Raw genomic sequence first — 23154 nt, 5'->3', positions numbered from 1 at the left:
TCTAGGGTTTTTATGGTTTTAGGTCTAACATTTAAGTCTTTAATCCATCTTGAATTAATTTTTGTATAAGGTGTAAGGAATGGATACAGTTTCAGTTTTCTACATATGGCTAGCCAGTTTTCCCAGCACCATTTATTGAATAGGGAATCCTTTCCCCATTTCTTGTTTTTGTCAGGTTTGTCAAAGATCAGGTGGTTGTAGATGTGTGGTGTTATTTCTGAGGGCTCTGTTCTGTTCCATTGGTCTATATATCTGTTTTGGTACCAGTACCATGCTGTTTTGGTTACTGTAGCCTTGTAGTATAGTTTGAAGTCATGTAGTGTGATGCCTCCAGCTTTGTTCTTTTTGCTTAGGATTGTCTTGGCAATGCGGGGTCTTTTTTTTGGCTCCAGATGAACTTAAAGTAGTTTTTTCCAATTCTGTGAAAAAAGTCATTGGTAGCTTGATGGGGATGGCATTGGATCTATAAATTACCTTGGGCAGTATGGCCATTTTCACTATAACGATTTTTCCTATCCATTTGCATGGAATGTTCGTCCATTTGTTTGTGTCCCCTTTTATATTGTTGAGCAGTGGTTTGTAGTTCTCCTTGAAGAGGTCCTTCACATCTTCTGTAACTTGGATTCCTAGGTATTTTATTCTCTTTGTAGCAATTGTACATGGGAGTTCACTCATGATTTGGCTCTCTGTTTTTCTGTTATTGGCGTATAGGAATGCTTGTGATTTTTGCACATTGATTTTGTATCCTGAGACTTTGCTGAAGTTGCTTATCGGCTTGAGGAGATTTGGGGCTGAGACGATGAGGTTTTCTAAATATACAATCATGTCATCTGCAAACAGGGACAATTTGACTTCCTCTTTTCCTAATTGAATACCCTTTATTTCTTTCTCTTGCCTGATTGCCCTGACCAGAATTTTCAACACTATGTTGAATAGAAATGGTGAGAGAGGGCATCCTTGTCTTGTGTCGGTTTTCAAAGGGAATGCTTCCAGTTTTTGCCCATTCAGTATGATATTGGCTGTGGGTTTGTCACAAATAGCTCTTATTATTTTGAGATATGTTCCATCAGTACCTAGATTATTGAGAGCTTTTAGCATGAAGGGCTGCTGAATTTTGTCGAAGGCCTTTTCTGCTTCTATTGAGATAATCATGTGATTTTTGTCATTTGTTCTGTTTATGTGATGGATTATGTTTATTGATTTGCATATGTCAAACCAGCCTTGCATCCCAGGGATGAAGCCAACTTGATCGTGGTGGATAAGCTTTTTGATGTGCTGCTGGATTTGATTTTCCAGTATTTTATTGAGGATTTTTGCATCAATGTTCATCAGGGTTATTGGTCTAAAATTCTCTTTTTTTGTTATGTCTCTGCCAGGCTTTGGTATCATGATGATGCTGGCTTCATAAAATGAGTTAGGGAGGATTCCCCCTTTTTCTATTGATTGGAATAGTTTTAGAAGGAATGGCACCAGTTCCTCTTTGTACCTCTGATAGAATTTGGCTATGAATCCATCAGGTCCTGGACTTACTTTAGTTGATAGGCTATTAATTATTGCCTCAATTTCAGAGCCTGTTATTGGTCTATTCAGAGATTCAACTTCTTCCTGGTTTAGTCTTGGGAAGACTTGGGAGGGTATGTTCAGGAATTTATCCATTTCTTCTAGATTTTCTAGTTTATTTGCGTAGAGGTGTTTATAGTATTCTCTGATGGTAGCTTGTATTTTTGTGGGATTGGTGGTGATATCCCCTTTATCATTTTTTATTGCATCTATTTCATTCTTTTTTTCCCTTCTTTAATAGTCTTGCTAGCGGTCTGTCAATTTTGTTGATCTTTTCGAAAAACCAGCTCCTGGATTCACTGATTTTTTGAAGGATCTTTTTGTGTCTCTATCTCTTTCAGTTCTGCTCTGATCTTAGTTATTTCTTGCCTTCAGCTAGCTTTTGAATTTATTTGCTCTTGCTTCTCTAATTCTTTTAATTGTGGTGTTTGGATGTCAATTTTAGATCTTTCTCACTTTCTCTTGTGGACATTTAGTGCCATAAATTTCCCTCTACACACTGTTTTAAATGTGTCCCAGAGATTCTGGTACATTGTGTCTTTGTTCTCATTGATTTCAAAGAACATCTTTATTTCTGCCTTCATTTGGTTATTTAACCAGTGGTCATTCAGAAGCAGGTTGTTCAGTTTCTATGTAGTTGTGCTGTTTTGAGTGAGTTTCTTAATCTTGAGTTCTAATTTGATTGCACTGTGGTCTGAGAGACAGTTTGTTGTGATTTCTATTCTTTTACATTTACTGAGGCGTGTTTTACTAGCAATTATGTGGTAAATTTTATAATAAGTGCAATATGGTGCTGAGAAGAATGTATATTCTGTTGATTTGGGGTGGAGAATTCTTTAGATGTCTATTAGGTCTGCTTAGTGCAGAGCTGAGTTCAAGTCCTGGATATTCTTGTTAACCTTCTGTCTCGTTGATCTGTCTGATTTTTACAGTGGGGTGTTAAAGTCTCCCATTATTATTGTGTGGGAGTCTAAGTCTCTTTGTAGGTCTCTAAGAACTTGCTTTATGAATCTGGGTGCTCCTGTATTGGGTGCATATATATTTATGATGGTTAGCTCTTCTTGATGAATTGATCCATTTACCATTATGTAATAGCCTTCTTTGTCTCTTTTGTTCTTTGTTGGTTTAAAGTCTGTTTTATCAGAGACTCAACTTGCAATCCCTGCTTTTTTTCACTTTTCTTTTGCTTGGTAGATCTTCCTCTATCCCTTTATATTGAGCCTATGTGTGTCTCTGCATGTGAGATGGGTCTCCTGAATATATCACACTGATGGGTCTTGACTCTTTATCCAATTTGCCAGTCTGTGTCTTTTAATTGGGGCATTTAGCCCATTTGCATTTAAGGTTAATATTGTTATGTGTGAATTTGATCCTGTCATTATGATGCTAGTTGGTTATTTTGCCCGTTAAAAATTGATGCAGTTTCTTCATAGCATCGATGGTCTTTACAATTAGGCATGTTTTTGCTGTGGCTAATACCAGTTGTTCAGTGTTTCCTTCAGGAGCTCTTGTAAGGCAGGCCTGGTGATGACAGAATCTCTCACCATTTGCTTGTCTGTAAAGGATTTTATTTCTCCTTCACTTATGAAGCTTAGTTTGGCTGGATATGAAATTTTGGGTGAAAAAATTCTTTTCTTTAAGATTGTTGAATATTGGCCCCCACTCTCTTCTGGCTTATAGAGTTTGTGCCGAGAGATCTGCTGTTAGTCTGATGGGCTTCCCTTTGTGGGTAACCTGACCTTTCTCTCTGGGTGCCCTTAACATTTTTTTGTTCATTTCAACCTTGCTGAATGTGACAATTATGTGTCTTGGGGTTGCTCATCTCAAGCAGTATCTTTGTGGTGTTCTTTGCATTTCCTGAATTTGAATGTTGGCCTGCCTTGCTAGGTTGGGGAAGGTCTCCTGGATCATATCCTGAAGAGTGTTTTCCAACTTGGTTCCATTCTCCCCATCACTTTCAGGTACACCTATCAAACATAGATTTGGTCTTTTCACATAGTCCCATATTTCTTGGAGACTTTGTTTGTTTCTTTTTACTCTTTTTTCTCTAACCTTTTCTTCTCACTTCATTTCATTAGTTTGATCTTCAATCAGTGACGCCCTTTCCTCCACTTGATCAGATTGGGTATTGAAGCTTGTGCATGCATCATGAAGTTCTTGTGCCATGGTTTTCAGCTCCATCAGGTCATTTAAGGTGTTCTCTACATTGTTTATTCTAGTTAGCCATTTGTCTCTCCTTTTTCAAGATTTTTAGCTTCCTTGCAATGGATTTGGACATACTCCTTTAGCTCAGAGAAGTTTGTTATTACTGACCTTCTGAATCTTACTTCTGTCAAGTCATCAAAGTCATTTATTGTGCAGCTTTGTTCCACTGCTGGTGAGGAGCTGTGATCCTTTGGAGGAGAAGAGGTGCTCTGGTGTTTAGAATTTTCAGCTTTTCTGCTCTGGTTTCTCCCCATCTTTGTGGTTTTATCTACCTTTAGTCTTTGATGTTGGTGACTTACAGATGAGGTTTTGGTGTAGATTTCCTTTTTGTTGATGTTGATGCTATTCCTTTATGTTTGTTAGTTTTCCTTCTAACAGTCAGGACCCTCAGCTGTAGGTCTGTTGGAGTTTGCTGGAGGTCCACTCCAGACCCTGTTTGCCTGGGTATCAGCAGCAGAGGTTGCAGAACAGCAAATATTGCAGAACAGCAAATATTGCTGCCTGATCCTTCCTCTGGAAGCTTCGTCCCAGCAGGGCATTCATCTATATGTGGTGTCTGTTGGCCCCTACTGGGAAGTGTCTCCCTGTTAGGCTACACGGAAGTCAGGGTCCCACTTGAGGAGGCAGTCTGTTCGTTCTCAGAGCCCAACAGCCATGCTGGGAAAGCCACTGCTCTTTTCAGAGCTGTCAGACAGGGACAATCCAATTTTCCATTTTTACCAAAGACAAATCATGGTAAGACCTATTTGCTTTGTTATACTTGGCTATTTTTATAAAGTACAGCAAGGTCATCTTAGCAGCCTGTAACTGTTAGAGAACTTAACAGTTGTCTTATTTGTATAAAGCACAGCAAGAATAATCATTTTTCACATAAGATTTTTTTGTTTGTTTGTTTTCTTTCTTTTCTTTTCACGTTACTTTTATGGAACCTTGTTCTATAAAAGGAATCTCACATAAGACGTCTTTTAAAGCCAAGCCCAGCCATGGGTTTGTACCCTCAAATACCTATAAATTGAGTAAATTCTTCTCCTCTTGAGGTCCCAAGATAACTTGGGGCTCCTGGGCCTATCAGAAAGTGACATTCTCTACTTACCACAGGTCCCTTACAGGGACTGTGTAGGCAAGGTATGAGGCCAGAAAAAGATATACTTTATATTTGATTTTGCAGTTTGTCAACTAACAAAGGCTTAAGACACTTGATATAAAAATAGAATTTCAAGTCACCACAAGTCACTCATTTAGCCAAAATGATAACTCAGATATTTTTTAAAAGCACAACTCTATAGTCACTGCGAGAGGAGAGAATCACCTTTCTAAAGAAGATGCAATAAAGACAGCATGATGCCAGCTGAATCTGTCTCTTCTCTCTCTCCTCCTTTATTCCCTATCATTTACCTAAAGGCACAGCCAAAAACCTTTCATTATCTTTTAATATTAAATAAAAGTCTTTTTCAAAAGAGAAAACCAAATTTTATGTCTGCATTAGTGCCTCTTTAATGCTAAAACTGGTTTGTAACAATATTTTGTAAATGTAACCAGTTTTAAATACTGTGACCATAAGGTATGATTTTCATAAACCTCTTATAACTCTTTATAATTTTTGTTAAGCAGATCAATTGTCCAAGAAAACCCTGTTGTTTGGCCACATGGACTCAGATTCTGTCTCCAAATCAGTATGCTTTTATTTTAAGGTTTTAACCTATGGGGAAAACAAACGTAAATAATCCCCTTCAAATCTTAGCCAACTTGCTTATAGGCACAGAACCTTTTTTACAAGATCAACCCTTCACAAACCCTTTTCAACTTATTTTAAACATTCAGTTTTGTCTCCTTCTTTTAGGTTAAGGCAATCTTTAAAACCCTCTGAACTAGACAAAATTACATTCTCTTTAACAAAATCTATATCCCCATGCCTTTTTATAACCTCCCACCAAAACATTATTCTACTTTCCTTCTATACTTTGCTACCTTTTATGTAAAACTTTTTACCCAGTAGTCCCAATTACATGTTACAATGTTAACTCTTAGAAACTATTATTTTTGGTGAAAAAGCTGATAAATATGCAATTTTTATTATGTATTAGGTGTGGAGCCTAGGACATCAGACAGAACTGCAGATAAGGTCTGACTTTTTCCAGCATAGTTAGGCAGCATGGCTAACTCCACGTGTCTCCAGGACCTCCCTAGAATCTCATGCTCCAAAGTAGGTAAACTGAACAATTTTCAAAAGCCAAAAAAGCAGTTTATGTCCTTAAAGCCTTTTGCAAACCTAATATCTGAGCTGCATAATTTAAACCAAATGTCTAAGTTTTCGAAGATATTTTAACCTATGGGGAAAAAAAGCTAAATAAACCCCTTCAAATCTTATACAACTTACTTATACCCACAGAACCTTTTTAAATAAGATGTTTGGAAATAAAGTAATCTTTGGGGAAATAAAGTCAATTTCTTTTTTTTTTTTCAAAACCCCCATTGGGTTTTGAAAAAACTTTAAAACTTTAAAACTGTCTTTATTTTCCCAAAGATTACTTAAGTCACATGAACTAAAAGGCATTACAGTTTTAACTTTTCTGACAAAATATTTGATTTAAATTCTTATTATTTTTAAACCAATTACAAAGCACTTTCATATATAGACATCACACACAAAACATATACAAACACAGAAGAAGATCCTGTAGTTGTAAGAGTTTTCATTTGCAAATTTCTTAATTGTGTTACTGGCTTCAGGTTGGAGCTCTTAAAGGAACAGGGTCAGGAAAGCATGCACTTTCTAGGGCATAGTAAGCAGACACAGATGGAAAGCAAAACAGATCCCCCCAAAATTAAGGGTCTAATTTTTATAACAGATCCTGGATTCTCCCCAAAAAAGAAACACTATAGAACAAGACAGTACAATGATTTTATTGTGTATTTTATTGCCAGGCAACCCAAAGCCAATTAGCCCATTCTGTTATTAGCCCATCCCCTATGGGATTCTTATCTCTCAGTGAGGGAAGAGGGAGAGTGGTGGGTGGGGGAAGAGGGAGAGTGGTGGATGGGGTCATCTTAATACCTTCTAGGTGGCCAAGACCGTGCTTCTCTGATCCAAACATTTAAAAAGCCAAGAAACCCCCCATAACTGCCATTAGTTATCCCCAATAATCTTATTTCCTATCTAGTTATTACACACCAAAACTCTCTCATAATGTGAAGTGATTTCTGATACCCCCAAAAGTAAAAACCATTAGATAATGCAATGCAAAATGGAACAGAACCTTAGATTTTTGAGTGGAATGTATCTGTTTTTAATTCCTGGGTTTTCATGAGGAAAACAGAGGTTATTCTCCAAATGGGGTCTGTAGTACCTAATTTGTTTTTTCCTAAGAGTCCCATGCTGTTACATCCACTTTTTAATTTTTTTTAGATGGAGTCTCACTTTGTCACCCAGGCTGGAGTGCAGTGGCGCGATCTCAACTCACTGCGAGCTCCGCCTCTCGGGTTCACGCCATTCTTCTGCCTCAGCCTCCAGAGTAGTTGGGACTACAGGCACCCACTACCACAACCAGCTGATTTTTTTTTATTTTTTATTTTTATTTTTAGTAGAGTTGGGGTTTCACCGTGTTAGCCAGGATGGTCTCAATCTCCCAACCTCGTCATTTGCCCACCTCAGCCTACCAAAGTGCTGAGATTACAGGCGTGAGCCACTGCACCCGGCCTATATCCACTTTTAATTGAACTGACTATTAATCATAGTGCCCTGTCAAGAAAAAATCTTTTAAAGTTTCTTATTACTCCACTTTAGCCATACAAAACTGCCAATATTTCTGGCTTTTGGACTTTATCAAAGGTAACCTTCCAGGAGCTCAGAGAAAGGAATATTCAAGATGGTTCATGGAGGGGAAGAGAATCTATAAATGGTAAAGGTCACACAGGTATGCAACAAGAAAGGTCTCATTCCCTAAGCCAGGAATGAACCCAGGCTGCCACTGTAAAATGGCAGAGCCTTAGCTACCAAGCTACAGCACTGGGCAGTCTCTATTGCTCTTCCCAGAAGGAGCCTAGAGCAGTCTTTTTTGAGCTTGCAAAAGCTTTTAACTGCTCAAGATAATTTTTAGGGCTAACTATGACATGAACCCCCAAACTCCTGTCCTCTGGGTGGCAGAGACCAAGAGAAAGTACCATCATGTGGTTATAAGGTCAAGCTCCCAAGGACATTTTTCAACATGTGGGCCCTTGGCTAGATGATCACCTTGAGTAACAGAAAAGACAGGAAAGGGAAAGGAGAGAAAGAGAGAGAGAAAAGCATTCCCTGCAGCAGAGTGGGGAAGGTGAACAGTTCAGTTAGGCCAGAGAAAGGCCCATCCATTGCAGCGACACTGACAAGCTTAGGCACCACTTATTGGTTGTGAAGGGATCTTTTCCAGCTGTCTTATCAGCTCTCGAATTTCCCCTTTTGGGGAGAAAAAATCTCCCCAAGTCCTATAATTCTGTACTTTCCTAATCCTGTCACCCACAGACATCAGCAAAGAGTACAAGGCAAATTAATCCAAAGAGAATAGCCACTAACATCCCATAGTACTGAACCTGTTCTTAGCCAAGAGGGACTTTATTGAGAGGGACTTCTAACCCACTAAATCTTAGGAAGGACTCTAACCTTCCTAAGTTGGGACTCGAACTCAAGTTTGGTCAAGTGTCCCTGCCTTTTATTAAGAGGGTTCTTTAACCCTCTCTGACTTAGAAGAGACTTTAACTCCCCCATGTTGGGCCTCTAACCCAATCCCATCCACTACCTGGGTAAATGCACGCCACTTACTCAGTCTTCCAATTGGTGCTGCAGTCTATTTCCTTTGAGTTGAAGGTCTCCTCAGTATCATCCCTTCATGGCCTCCAAAAGATGTTACCAGAAAGAGGTCCTGATCCAGACTCCAAGAGAGGGTTTTTGGATCTCACGCAAGAAAGAATTCAAAGCTAGTCCATGGAAGAAAGTGAAAGCAAGTTTATTAGAAAAGTAAAGGAATAAAGAATGGCTACTTCTAGCCAAAGCAGCCCTGAGGGCTGCCGGTTGCTTATTTTTAGGGTTATTTCTTGATTATATGCTAAACAAGGGGTGGATTATTCATGAGTTTTCCAGTAAAAGGGTGGGCAATTCCCAGAACTGAGGGTTCTTCCCCTTTTTAGACCATATAGGGTAACTTCCTGAAGTTGCAATATTTGTCAACTGTGATGATGCTGGGGAGAGTGTCTTTTAGCATGCTAATACGTTATAATTAGCATATAATGAGCAGGGAGGACCATCAGAGGTTACCTTTGTTGCCATCTTGGTTTTGGTGGGTTTTGACTGGCTTCTTTATCAAACCGGTTTTATCAGCAAGGTCTTTATCACCTGTATCTTGTGCTGATTACCTATCTCATCCTGTGACTTAGAATGCTCAACTTCCTGGGAAAGCAGTCCGGTAGGTCTCAGCCTTATTTTGTCTAGCCCCTATTCATGATGGAGTTGCTCTGGTTCAAAAGGCTCTGACAAGTTGAGCAGAAAAAGTATTTGGCAAAATATACCACCCATTGCTAATAAAAACTCTCAGCAAACAGAAAATGGATGAAAACCTACTTCACTTGATAAAGTTTATATAAAAATATTCTATAATTGACATGATTCCTAATGTTGAAAATCTGGATGCTTTTCCCCTAAGATCAGGAAGAAAGCAAGGATGTCTCTTTGAATCACTCCCATACAATATCATACTGAAAGTTCTAGCTACTGCAATAAGACAATAAAAACATATAAAACATAAACAGATTAGGAAGAAAGAATTAAAACAGCCTTTCTTTGAAGATTATTGACCTGATTTTCTATGTAGTCTGTCTAAAGAATCGGCAAAATAACTCCTGGAACGGATAAGCACATATACCAAACAGGCAGGATACTAGGTTAATATAAAAAAGTCAGTTTATTTTTTTTTTAATTCAAGCAATGAACAACTGGAGTTTGAAATTTTTAGAAGAGTACCATTCTAAGTAGTACCAAAATAATGAAATCCTTAAAAGTCTACATCTAACAAAATATGTCAAGGAACTACATACAGAAAACTACAAAACTCTGATGAAAGAAATCAAAAAAGATCTAAATAAATGGAGAAATATTTCATGTTCATGTATTAGAAGACTTGATGTTGTTGAATAATTCTGCTCAACTTTATCTACGCATTGAACACAATCTCAATCACAATTTCAGCAAGCTATTTTGTAGGTATCAGTAAAATGACTCAATCCTTTACATGAAAAGGCCAAAGACTGAAAAGTCCAATGACATACTGAAGAAGAATAAAGTTGAAAGAATCACACTATCAATTTTGAGACTTACTGTAAAGCTAGAGTAGTCAAGAAGGTATTGGTATTCGTGAAATAATAGACATTCAGATCATCAAACAGAAGAGAGAGCCCCAAAACAGGCCCATACAAATGTAGCCCACTGATTTTTGTTTAAGAAGTAAAGTTAATTCAATAAATGGTTCCAGAAAACTTGGATGAACCTAGGCACAGACCTTACACCTTTTACAAAAATTGTCATAGTAGATCACAGACCTAAGTGGAAAATAAAAAACTGTAAAACTTCTAGAAAAAAAATAGAAGAAAATCTGAATGATCTTGGGACTGGTGATGTGTTTTTAGGTAGAATAGACTTCTGCTAATAATATAACATCACTACTGGTATATTAATTATAACAAGTGTAAAGTGAGATGTTTATAAGAGGGAAGATGGCTTGTGAGGTATATGGGAACTCTACTATCTTCACTATTTTTCTATAATAATAAATTTATTCTAGTAAGTCTATTTTAAAAAATACAGGGAGCTGGATTCAATTTGAATTTTGAATAATATTGAATGATTTTTTTTTTTTTAGTATAAGTATGTCCCATGACATATTTGAGACATATTTGAAAAACTGTTCCTTGTTACCTGAAGTTTGTATTTCTCTGGGCATGGACATCCTGTATTTTATGTAGCAATTATTTTTTTTAAAAGGTAGTGAGTGAGTGGGCGGCGAAATAAGGGCTTATCAGTTAAGGGAAATTCTAAAAACGAAGCCAAGAATTTTACTGAGAAATTCATTCCTTTGTTTTTCTGAAGCAGGTCATTAGCTTGGGTGCAGGGGGTGCTGAGTCCTTCCTATATAGTTCAGCAGCTTCTTGTTGCTTTTGAATGGAATTGTCAAGGTAGAAGTTTATTTTCAGATCAACAAGACTTTAGGATGCAAAGTGGGAAGCAAATACATGGGGAGTATCCTCTCGAACTTAATCAGGAAATTGCAACAAAATATACAGCTTTCTAGGATCGAATGGGCAGTTATTCTACTGAAGGTTTTAATTAAGAATGTCTATGTGTGTGAATATGGACACATACTGAAATCTGTTTCCTTCTGATACTTTCCAGCATTTCATACTGTCTAAGTAATAGGGAAAAATCTAGGTGTGTAACAGGGAAATGTCTCTGTTCTGGTACAGACTAAAGAGTTTTCTCTTCATCTGGGTTCTCCTGATCCGCATTTTGTATGTATTACTGTTCCAGCATACACTTAACGCTGTTCCAGTCTGCACTGTTTTATACCCAAGTGGTCCTGTCATGAATTACAGAGAAATCCCTAGTTTTCAGTTCCTAGCTTCTCCAATTGCAAACGCTTCCAGTTCCAACTACTCTCCTCTAGTTCTGTCTATTACAGTACCACTGGTACTTGGTTGTCTCTGAAACACACCAGGCACACTGCAGCTTCAGGGCATTGCTATTCGTTTGTGATATGCTCTGCCCCCATATATACACACAGTCCTCCTTTCAGCTGTTTTCTCAGAAGTCGTCTTCTCAGCCCGGCTTGCCCAAGCCACACTATTTCGTTGCACCACTACCCTGGACATTCCTTTTCTATTCCTCTATACCTTATTTTTCATCTTTAAAAATAATGACTAGTAAACTTTAACTTTCTCTGATTATCTTGGTTATTTTATGACTCACTCACTGGGATAAACACTGCATGAGGGTTTCTTTTCTGCATCCTTAGTGTATAAAAGTGCCTTGCACATAGGAGGTTCTCCCTAAACGTCTGTTGAATTGATGAATGAATTTTAAATAGCCCAGTTCTCATTAACTCATGGACTAGAATAACTATCAGTTACTGACTGTTCTAAAATAGCATATATCTATTTTTCCAGCATCTGAACTTTCTAATGTTGCTTCTTTACCAAATGTCCAGTTTGTCTGTGTTCCACTGTGGCAAATGGGTGTGGGCTGGGTTGTCATAACCTGGAGTAGCTCCAGAATTCCCATATGTGAGAAGCTTAGAGGCAACAGTAGTAGAGGAGCTAACAAAGGAAAAATTCATTCAGAGAAACTTGTAGGAGGTAGGAAGAATTAAGTATGAAAAGATAATTTGGAGTTATATTTTGGAAAGTAAAATGTCCTTCACGTTACACTCACAGAACAACCATATGAGGAATCTACAAAAAGTTCACAGAAAATGTATATTATGGGAAAACTATGCATGGATTTTGATGGATTTTGACATTTTTTGCACCAAAATAAACTCGTACTAACTTGTTATAGCATAGCTGAACAGGAACTTGTTTGAGGCACTAAGAAGGCTAAGCCAGCAGTTTGAAAAGAGCACCTATCAGAAAATGAACCCCACTAAATTTGAAGCAAGAACAAAATCAAATTTATATTGAAGCTTAGATGCAAGAAAGGTGAAATCATTGACGCATTACAAAAACTTTATGGAGACAATGCCCCAAAGAAATCAGCAGTTTGCAAATGAATAACCCATTTTGAGAAAGACGAGGCAATGTTGAAGATGAAGCCCTCAACAGCATCCATCCACATCAATTTGTGAGAAGAAAAAAATCACATCTTGTTCATCTTGTTCATGCCCTCATTGAAGAGGACCACAGTTAACAGCAGAAACAATAGCCAACACCGTGGACTTCTCACTTGGTTTAGTTTACACAATTCTAACTGAAAAATCAAAGTAGAGCAAACTTTCCACTCTAAGGCTGCCAAAACCATTGTGCCCAGATGAGCTGCAGACAAGAGCAGAACTTTCAACAAAAACTGTAAACAAGCTGGATCAAGATCCTGAAGCATTTTCTTCGAAGAACTGTAACAGAAAATGGAGCCTGGCTTCATCAGCACAATCCTGAAGTCAAAGCACAAGGCAATGGCTACCAAGAGGTGGAAGCAGTCCAGGCAAAGCAAAAGAAGACCAGTCAAGAGCAAAGGTCATGGCAACAGTTTTTTGTGGATGCTCAAGTTATTTCGCTTGTGAATGTTTTTGAGGGCCAAAGAATAATAACATCTGCTTATGATGAGGGTGTTTTGAGATACTTAGCCAAAGCCTTAGCAAAGAAATAACCAGGAAAGCTTCATCAGAGAACTCTGCTTTGCCATGACAATGCTCCTGCTCATTCCTATCATCAAGCAAGGGCAATTTTGTAAGAGTTCTGATGGGAAATCATGAAGCATTTACCCTATGGTCCTGATTTGGTTAACTCTGACTTAGTTTTTTGTTTCCAAACCTTAAAAAAATCTTTAAAGGGTACCCATTTTTCTTCAGTTAATAATACAAAAAAGACTACATTGACATGCTTAAATTCCCAGGACCTTCAGGTCTTTAAGGATGGGTTTATTGGCTGGCATCATTGCTCACAAAAATGTGTTGACCCTGTTGCAGCTTACATTGAAATATAGGGTTTATATTTTGAAAATGTTTATCTTTTAATTCCATTTTTTCAACAAACTTTAAAAAGTTTCCTTGTAGAAGATTTTTAAGCAGGATGTGATTTTATCAAATCAGGATTTTTCTGGTGACAGGGAGGAGGGTGGATGGAGCACAGAGAAACAGGAGGCATGTGGGTAATGTTTCTATAACAGGATTAATTTATTTTAAAGGAAGAACATAAAGAAGTCAATGAGTTTCCATCTGGATTTTTCTTAGTTTGGAAATCTTCTCAAGTTTCTAACAGATTTTATCATGACCTTAGTGTATTTTTGAGTTAACAAGCCTTGATAGAAAATAAAAATCTACTCTAAATATTTAAAAAATATATTTCAAGTGGTGATGGAACATTTCCTTTGTCATAAGGACATTTTACCAATCTGCATAGAAATGCTTTAAGTCTTGGAGAATTTCCTCCGTTATGTCGAGGCTTCTGCCATCTGCCTTTTGAATTTTGGTTATTAAGGTTGAGCAGCTTTGTGGCCTACTCGGATTGCCAACATCTGCCTCATTTACTTAGGCTTTTTATTTTTCTAATATCCAGGGTGAATTGAGTTTTAATGGATTGGTACCGATTTTACCTTCGCTTTCTATTCAAAAATAAACTTTTTTTTATATGAATCTAAATCTTCTCTCGCTCCATCCACCTGCAGGCAAGTAGGCATTTTGTAGAATGTAATTATTACAGAGGAGCGATGCTATTTTTTATTTAGCACAATTTACCTATTGCAGAATACAGCATACAGTTCTATAACGCATAATGATCATAATGGGCTACATAGACCCTCTCGGCCAGCTCTATTTTTGCATATGATTCATTTTAATTTCAGAGGCACAAAAGGGATTATGTCTCTATTGGAATGTCTTGAGTAAGCCCTACAGCAGGGGAGCTGTGATGTCATTTGTTCTATGAAAAGCATGCTTTCATCTATTATGCACTGAGTCTGAAATATAAATATAAGATACTGAGGGATTTTTTTTTGTTAGAAAACTGGCCATATGCATTTTTCTGTTAATAATCAGTACACATTTTCTCATCCAAATCATTTATTTAATAACTAAAATCCAGAAGTTGTATCTCAAGTTGCAAACTGACTTAAAGTCATCATCTCCAACTTGCTTCTGCAGGTATCTGCTAGCTATTTGTGACAAGCTGGGCAAGGCAGTCTGTAGTTTTACTTTTTAAATTTGGATCACAAAACTTTTGTCAAATTAAGACTCTAAATATAAGTTACTATGTTCAATTTCTAGAGGATTTTCTCAGTTTTATTGAAGTTATCATCTGCCTTCTGATTTTCATTTATTAAGATTAACAATACAGATTATCAAATTGCAACAATAACATTGATGATGAGATTGTGGCATAAAAAGTAACGTGGTGTATTAAAACCACTGGACAAATCAGAAGTTGTGGATTTGGGTTCTAAATCAATCATGGACTAGCCTTGTCGTTAGTGCTTACCCCCTAATAGTTAAGTTTCAGACTATCACATGCCTCTCAAAGGGTTAGATCTATGTCAATTATAGATGGATGAAATTAGAGATACTTATTATGGAACAGAAAAGGTGCTCATAAGAGATGAAAAGGATTAAAAAAAATTCAGATATTTACCAAAGAAAACTGGCATAGCAATAGCAAATAACATTACAAAATAAATTGAGACACTTATAGTTCAAGCAAATAACTTGTGATTGCATACAAAATTTGGAAAGCAAAACTGAAAAGTGTAATAATATAGATATTTCAAAGAGCTAAATCTGAAATAAACAAATAGTATGTAGTCCATACAAGTTCCATGAAACATTTAAAGAAAGTTTAGAAAATATTCACATACTAAGTCACAAAGAAAGTCTAAAAATTTCAGAGCACTGATGCAATGCAAACCAGATTTTCTGATCAAAACTCAATTAAATTAGAACTTAACAACAATAATCATCACTCTAAACCCATTGTGGCAACCAGGTTTTAGGATTGCCGTAACCATCCTTGACTTCTGTGATTCAGACTTTGCGTAATCGTCTCCCACATTGTATCACAGTTGGTCTCTCTTACCAGGAGAACATGACAGAAGTTGTGGTGTATTCCATTTGAAGCTAGGTGATAAAGGGCATCACAGCCTCTGCCTTGCTATCCCTGGGATTGCTGGCTGTGGAGGATCAGTAAGCAGCTCTATGAGGATATCTACAGTGGAAGGAACCAAGGAAAGTGAAGGATGGGGTCATCAGGCAGCAGTACTGTAAGCAAACCATCTTGGGATTGGATCTTCTCACTTCAGTTGTCTTCAGCAAACTGTAGCCCTGACAAACATTTTAACTCTAACCTTACGAGACCCTGCACCAGCACTACCCAACTGAGGCACTCCAATATTCCTGATCTCAGAAATAGATTTCTATTGTAGATTATAAACATTTGATGTTTTAAGCTACTAAATTTTGGAGGAATTTGCTTTACAGCAAGGGGAAAGTAATATATTGATATACTTTTACAATTGATATTCTGTTCCTAAATAATTTCTGAGTATGATTCTTTTTTAATTATTTTGTGAATTTGTGTCCCTGTCCAAATCTCATGTCAAATTGTGATCGCCAGTGTTGGGGGAAGGGACTGTTGAGAGGTGATAGGATCATGGAGGTGGATTTCCCCCTTACTGTTCTTGTGGTAGTGAGTGAATTCTCACGAGATCTGTGTTTAAGAGTGTAGCACTTCCCACTTTCCTCTCTTCCTCTTTCTCAGGCCATGTAAGACATACCTCATTTTTCTTCACCTTCCATCGTGATTGTAAGTTTCTTGAGCCTTCCCCAGCATGCTTCCTGTATAGCATGTGGAACTGTAAGTCAATTAAACCTCTTTTCTTTTTAAATGACCCAGTTTCAGGTAGTTTGTTATAGCAATGTGAGAAGAAACTCATACAGTAGATATTTCAAAAATTACATGAAAGTAATGATAAAAACACAGTTGACTCTTGAACAACACGAGTGTGAACTGTGCAGGTCCACTTATACAGATTTTTTCCAACAAATATAGTAGAAAAAAAATTGAAGATTTACAACAATTTGAAAAAATTTGCAGAGGAAATAAGTGACCTAGAAATATTTTAAAAATTAAGAAAGCCTTCAGTATATTATGAATGCATAAAATATGTGGAGATACTAATCTATTTTATCATTTACTATCATAAAATATGCACAAATCTGTCATAAAAGTTAAAATTTATCACACGTACACACTTACAGACCCTACATAGTGCCATTTGCTGTCTAGATAAATGTAAGCAAGGGTAAAAATGCAGTATTAAATCATAACTGCATAAAATTAACTATGGTACATACTGTACTACTGTAATAATTTCATAGCCACCTCCTGTTGCTATTGCAGTGTTGCGAGTAACATGTGATGCTAATTATCTCCGTGTGAGCAGTTCAGCTCTCCAGTAAATTGCATATCACAGTAAAAAAGTGATGTTTTTGTTCTCACGTATATTTCATCATATTTAATGCAATACTGTAAACCTTAAATAAAACCATGGGACCCACACAAGGCACTACTAGTGATGCTGGAAGTGCTCCCAAGAAACAGAGATGTCATGCCACTACACAAAAAGGTTGAATTGCTTTATGTGTACCATAGACTGACGTTTGCAACTGTGGTTGCCCTCCATTTCAAGATCAAGGAGTCCAGTCTAAGGACCACTGTTAGAAAAGGAAATGTGTGAAGCAGTTGGTGTAGCTATGGCAGCAGGCCCAAAACCCCTGCACTTTTTGAGGAATATCTTTTTATCTCATGTAGACAATGCAACTTTTATGTGGGTGCATAATTGCTATAACAAAGGCACACCTGTATGATTCAAGAAAAAGTGAAGTCATCACATAACAACATAAAGAAAAGAAAGGTCAAGGATCTAAAACTGGAGAAATTAAAGGCAGCAAAAGATGGTTTGATAATTTTAGAAAGAGATTTGGCTTAAAAATGTCAAGATAACAGCAGAAGTATTATCTTTTAAACAAGAGACAGCAGAGGAGTTCCCAGATGCTGTTGAAAAATCATTGAAAGGAAAGAATAACTGCCCGAACAGGTTTTTAATGCAGAAGACAGTGCCCTGTTCTGGAAAAACAAAATGCCACAACCCTTATTAGTAAAAAAGAGATTTGAGCACCAGGATTTAAGACAGAAAAAGATCGACTAACTGTACCATTGTGTACAAATACAGTCAGGTGTATAATCAGGACTGCCCCTTGTCTGTAAAGCTGCTAACCCCTGAGCCTGGAAGACAACAGGTAAACACCAGCTGCCAGTCTTTTGGTTGTACAACAAGAAGGCCTGGACAAGAGATTCCTTTTTTTCTGGACTGGTTTCATGGATATTTGTCCCTAAGATCAGGAAGTAGTTTGCCAGTAAAAGACTGCCTTTAAAGTTTCCTTCATATAGAATAATGCCCATGGCCACCAGATCCCCATGAGTTCAACACTGAAGCGGTTTCTGTCTCCCCAAATGCAACGTCTCTAATTTGTCTTATAGATCCGGGGGCCACAGTACCATTAAGACTCATTACACACCGTGTTCTATGGAAAGGATCATCAACACTATAAACAGAACCTAGATAGAATATCATGAAAGTCTGGAAGGATTACACCATTGAAGATGTCATCATTGTTATAGAAAATGCTGCAAAAGCCATTAAACTCAAAACAGTAAATTTCTGCTAGAGAAAACTGTGTCCAGATGTTGTACATGACTTCATAGCATTTACAACTAAGCCAATTGAGGAAATCATGAAGGAGATTATGGATATGCTGGGGGATGAAGGGTTTCAAGATATGGATCTTGGAGAAATTGAAAAGTTAATGGACACCAAACCAGAGGAATTAACAGAAGATGACTTGATGAAGGTGAGTGCTCTGGAACCAGTGCCAGATGATGAGGAAGAAGATGACAAGAGGAAGCGGTGCCAGGAAACAAATTGATGTCAGCCAATCTGGCAGCAAGGTTCTGATTATTCAAGACGGCTTTTGACTTGTTTCATGATATGAAGCCTGCTATGATACGAGCACTGAACCTAAAACAAATGGTGGAAGGATGAGCACCACATAGAAACACTTTTAGAGAAATGGAAAAGTAAAAGAGACAGAAATTTCAATGCATTTCCTTAAAATTACACCAAGTGTGCCTGCCTCCCCTTGTACCTTCTCTGCCTCTTCCACCTCTCCCACCCTGAAACAGAAGATGAATTCCCCCTCTTCTTCCTCTTCCTCAGCCTACTCCACATGAAGGTGAAGACGGTGAAGGCTTTTATGATGATCCATTTCTACTTAATGAATGATAAATATATTTTCTCTTCTTTAGCATTTTCTTAATAACATTTTCTTTTCTCTAGCTTACTTTATTGCAAGAATATAGTATATAATACATATAATATACAAAATATGTGTTAATTATATGTTTGCATTGTTAGTAAGGTTTCCAGTGAATAGTAGCTATTTGTAGGTACGTTGTTGGAAGTCAAATGTTATATACGAGTTTTTGACTGTGGGAAAGGTCAGCATCCCTAACACTTGTGTTGTTCAAGAGTCAACTGTGTAGTGAATATCTATGCAACAATTAGCTATATGTTTTTAAATAAACATTTTGTTCAATGTAAGTTTATATTTGTTGTCTCATTTTTAAAAAATTATTGCTGGAATGTTTCATAAGGCATAACCTAGAAAACATATTATTTAACCACAAATACTTATGTATTTTTTTTAATGATTAGGAATTAAAGATAATACAATCACAAAATCTTTATCACATATAACAAAATGATCAGTAATCCCTGATATAATATCTAGTTGATATTCAAATTTCTTGCATTCTCTAGAAAAAATACCTGCAGCATGTTTGTATGAGATTGAAACAAATCTACACATCATGATCTCTTTTACTGTTGTTGTTGTAGAGAGAGGGTCTGGCTATGTTACTCAGGCTGGTCTTGAACTGTTGGGCTCAAGGAATCATCCTGCCTCAGCCATCTGAATAGCTGGGATTGCAAGCACACGCCGCTACCGTGCCCAGCGTTCACAGACTCTTAGGTGTCCTTTAACTGATGACAGTTTTCCTCTGTCCCCGCCCATTTTCTGTTTACTTGTTGAAGAAAGTGCACTTGTTTTTGGTCAGAATTTCCAATATCTATTTGGCTGATTACTTTCCTGTGATGTCATTCTTCTTATTTCTGTGTCCCTTATATTGCCTGTCAGCTATTATTCGTGTCTTGGAACTTAGTTAGATTCCTGTTCATTTACAGTACGTGTGTGTGTGTGTTTGTGTATGACCATTGGTATTGTTATACACTGTTTATGTCATTATGCAAGAAGGAATGTAAAAATGAATGGCCCATACTTAGTGATGATAAGATTAGTTCATGGAATCAGGATCCATCAAGTATCCAACTAGCAGATCCATCCCTTACAAATTTTCGAACAGGAATTTCTCTAATGGTTTTGGCATCTGTGGATTATCACTATTTAGACTTATGCATTAGGAATAGCAAAATGGTGAATTTCTAATTCTATCATTCATTTTGCATTTATTGGCTTACACTTAATTTTAAAAATTTCCCCTACCAACTACTTGTTTACCTTGCAGCACATATTCTACAGAAAAGGCAGAATACATACTTAAGCATTACAGTTACTATTTCAAGAAAATAATAGTAGGTGACCAATCAATGTCTTCTATCTTTGGCCATTGCAAGCCCTTTCAAGTAGGTTGATATATTTTTTGTTTACACGATCTCAATATTTATTACTTTCCCTGTTTGAGGGCACAACTAGACACTTTATCTCACTTATGTCTGTCCTGCCCCAGACCTAGAATCACCGTTTCTCTAGGAAGTTATGGACACTAGAGATTTTTAGTATTTTAAATTCTCTTTACTGGGAAGAATGTATATCAGCTCAATTTTTAATATATAGATATTAAAATGAGCAAATTCATATAGGCAACAGAAGTATAAACCATCTCTGTCTTACCTTTTTTATTCGACCTCAGAACTACCTGACAGTGAACCTATGGTATTGTTTCAGGTAACTTTTACAAACATACCACGTCTTGTATGTAATTAACACTTACAATCTTCTTGATTAAAAAGCCAGCAAAATATATAAAATATTTAAGTAATCTCTGTATCATTTTTCAACTTTTCCCTTAGAAAACTTTATTTTATTACTTCCTATACACACAGAAACCTTACTTATTTTCATCAGTTCATTGTAGTTTGAAGACCAACTTTTACTAGAGATTAAAAAAGAAGCATGAAAGTACTTTGTGTATTTTTTAAAAGCTGACTTTCTACAAAATCTCTGAGATGGGTTTTTTTAAACTAAAATGAAAATGTAGTCAATGATAATTCAAATGCATATTATCCTACTTTGTTCATGGGACCTTATACAAATGATTGGCTATTTTTCCGTTCAGAATTAAGGATTACTGAAGCTTGTGTAACAAGGACTTTGCTCTTCATAATTCATTTCCTGTTACTTGCTTATGCAGTGAAGCATTATAATTTGCAGGCTATTACCTCACAGAACTTATAACTTCATTGCTTGTACAAAGAAAAGAACAAAGATGAGTCAGGAGTATAAAAAAATCTCCTAGGTAATGAGAAAGTAAATCAACTTACATTTCCTGCAAATTGATAAGTAGGAGGTTTTTACTAATGAATCCTATAATTCTCACAATGCAGTGTTTATTTCCAGGGTTCCTTCTAAGAAATATGACTGTATAAGGTAATTATTATACACTGAGATTAGGTTCCAGGTAAGCAAAACCCATAACGAATTACTTCCATAAGAATTAAAGCAAAATATCTAGATATGTTCTCAAATTGCCACATCTCAATAATTTTAAATCCACTAACACTTTCAACAGACTCATTAAATTGTATTTGGAATGCAGCAGGTAGATTCATTTAAAAACAAATGAATCATTCTTATCTTAAAAATATTCATCCGGGCTTTGATTAAAACAACTGAGAGAATAACTTGTTGAACAAAGCCATAGCCACTCAAAAATGCTCCCAAGCAAGGTAAGTTAGTCAGGGTGAGTGAAGATCATCCACATTGACCTTCATTGCCCTCTTAGTATTTGGGAAGATGAAGATCAAGAATCTGCAGGATGTCAAAGGCATAAACATAAGCTTTTCTTCTTAATCCTTACTTGAGTCAAGAATGTAGGAATAGAGCCTTGCCTACTTGGCACTATGATTTTGAACATTTGGCAAACTGCAAAAATGAAAATTGTCTATGGCCTACTTATGAGATGACTGTGGAATAGAGGAAATCTATACATGAGGCACATATGTAGAAACCAGTATGCAAAGAATCAATATAATGAGGAATGAAAAAGAAACAGCAACTTGAGATTTGGAAAATATTAAATAAATAACTTTATGCCAATGCATTTGAAAAATTAGATAAAATGGAAATATTCCTAGAAAAATATAAAGCAAAAACACAAAAATAAAAATACAAGTTCGGCAAAAAACAGGAAACATGCATAATCCTACAATCACTAATATACTTACATCAGTAGGTAAATATCCTCCCATCAGAAAACTCCAGACTCAAGAGTCGGGAACCCACTCCAGCAGCTGCATGAGGCAGATGATGGAGCTAGAGCCTGAGCTGCTGCTTCAGGAGGCCCCCGAGAACGTGGAGGTGGCAAGAACTACTGGTGGGAGCTGGGTCACCAGCTTGAGGGGCTGTGGGAGGCACAGAGATCAAAGAGAGTGCATCACAGACAAGGGATGTTCTCAAACAACATATTAATGATTTAAAGGGAACCCTTGCAAAGCTCCTAGATGAACGATTGGTGACCCTTTTGCAAGAGGTGGGCACCATTAAACAGACCATTAAACTACCACTAGATGATTGCCAGAAGCTCATAGAACACAGAGTCGACACTCCAGAGGCTTTAGTACAAAAAGGTGAGATTGCCATGGTTGGTGGTGTAGGAGAAGAGAATGAGAAACTGTGGAGCTTTACCAAAAAGGCCTTGCATGTTCAGTTGGACAGCATACAAGAAGTTTCTTTACTGGTTGATGTGCCTTGTTTATCTGCTCAGTTGGATGACTCTATTCTTAACATCATGAAAGACCACATTCTTAAGCATTGAACTGTAGCATCTCACCCACCAGTACAGATAGAAGAACTGATAGAGAAACCTGGAGGCATTATAGTACAATGGTGTAATGTGGATGACAACTTTATGGCACAAGATGACAGGCTCCAGTTTCATAAATGTACTTCAAATCATTTTGAGGATGTATATGTAGGTTTTGAAACTGAGTTCATAGTATTGCACATAGACTCCAATGTTGATCATTTCAGAATCTGCACCGAGGAGATGGCCGACAGGAGTGGAGTCCTTGGAGTGTCCCCCAGATAGTTCATTCCATATTTATGCCTCATGAGTGGACAGTTGATTTTGAGGGGAAGGGTCTGAGCAATCAAAGAAATACGTCATGCCGGAACGATTCTGAATATTCAGGTGTTCTCGACTCCAGAGCTCCAACTTACTTCTCTGGGCAGACATTAATATTTAGAGTTGAAACTGTGGGACTGTGAGACAGAAGAGGCAGTATAGGAGTGTGACATAAAAACAGAATGTTGG

At 37.1% G+C, this 23154-nt stretch overlaps 1 pseudogene; it reads left to right on the top strand.

The window, feature by feature from the left end:
- The first annotated feature begins 22136 nt into the window (after positions 1 to 22136).
- On the top strand, positions 22137 to 22816 carry LOC111542146 (annotated as a pseudogene).
- Positions 22817 to 23154: the final 338 nt, after the last annotated feature.

This window comes from Piliocolobus tephrosceles, chromosome 15 (genome assembly GCF_002776525.5).
Source record: "Piliocolobus tephrosceles isolate RC106 chromosome 15, ASM277652v3, whole genome shotgun sequence".
NCBI classification, from domain to species: Eukaryota; Metazoa; Chordata; class Mammalia; order Primates; family Cercopithecidae; genus Piliocolobus; species Piliocolobus tephrosceles.
This window is presented reverse-complemented; position numbering and strand designations above follow the sequence as displayed.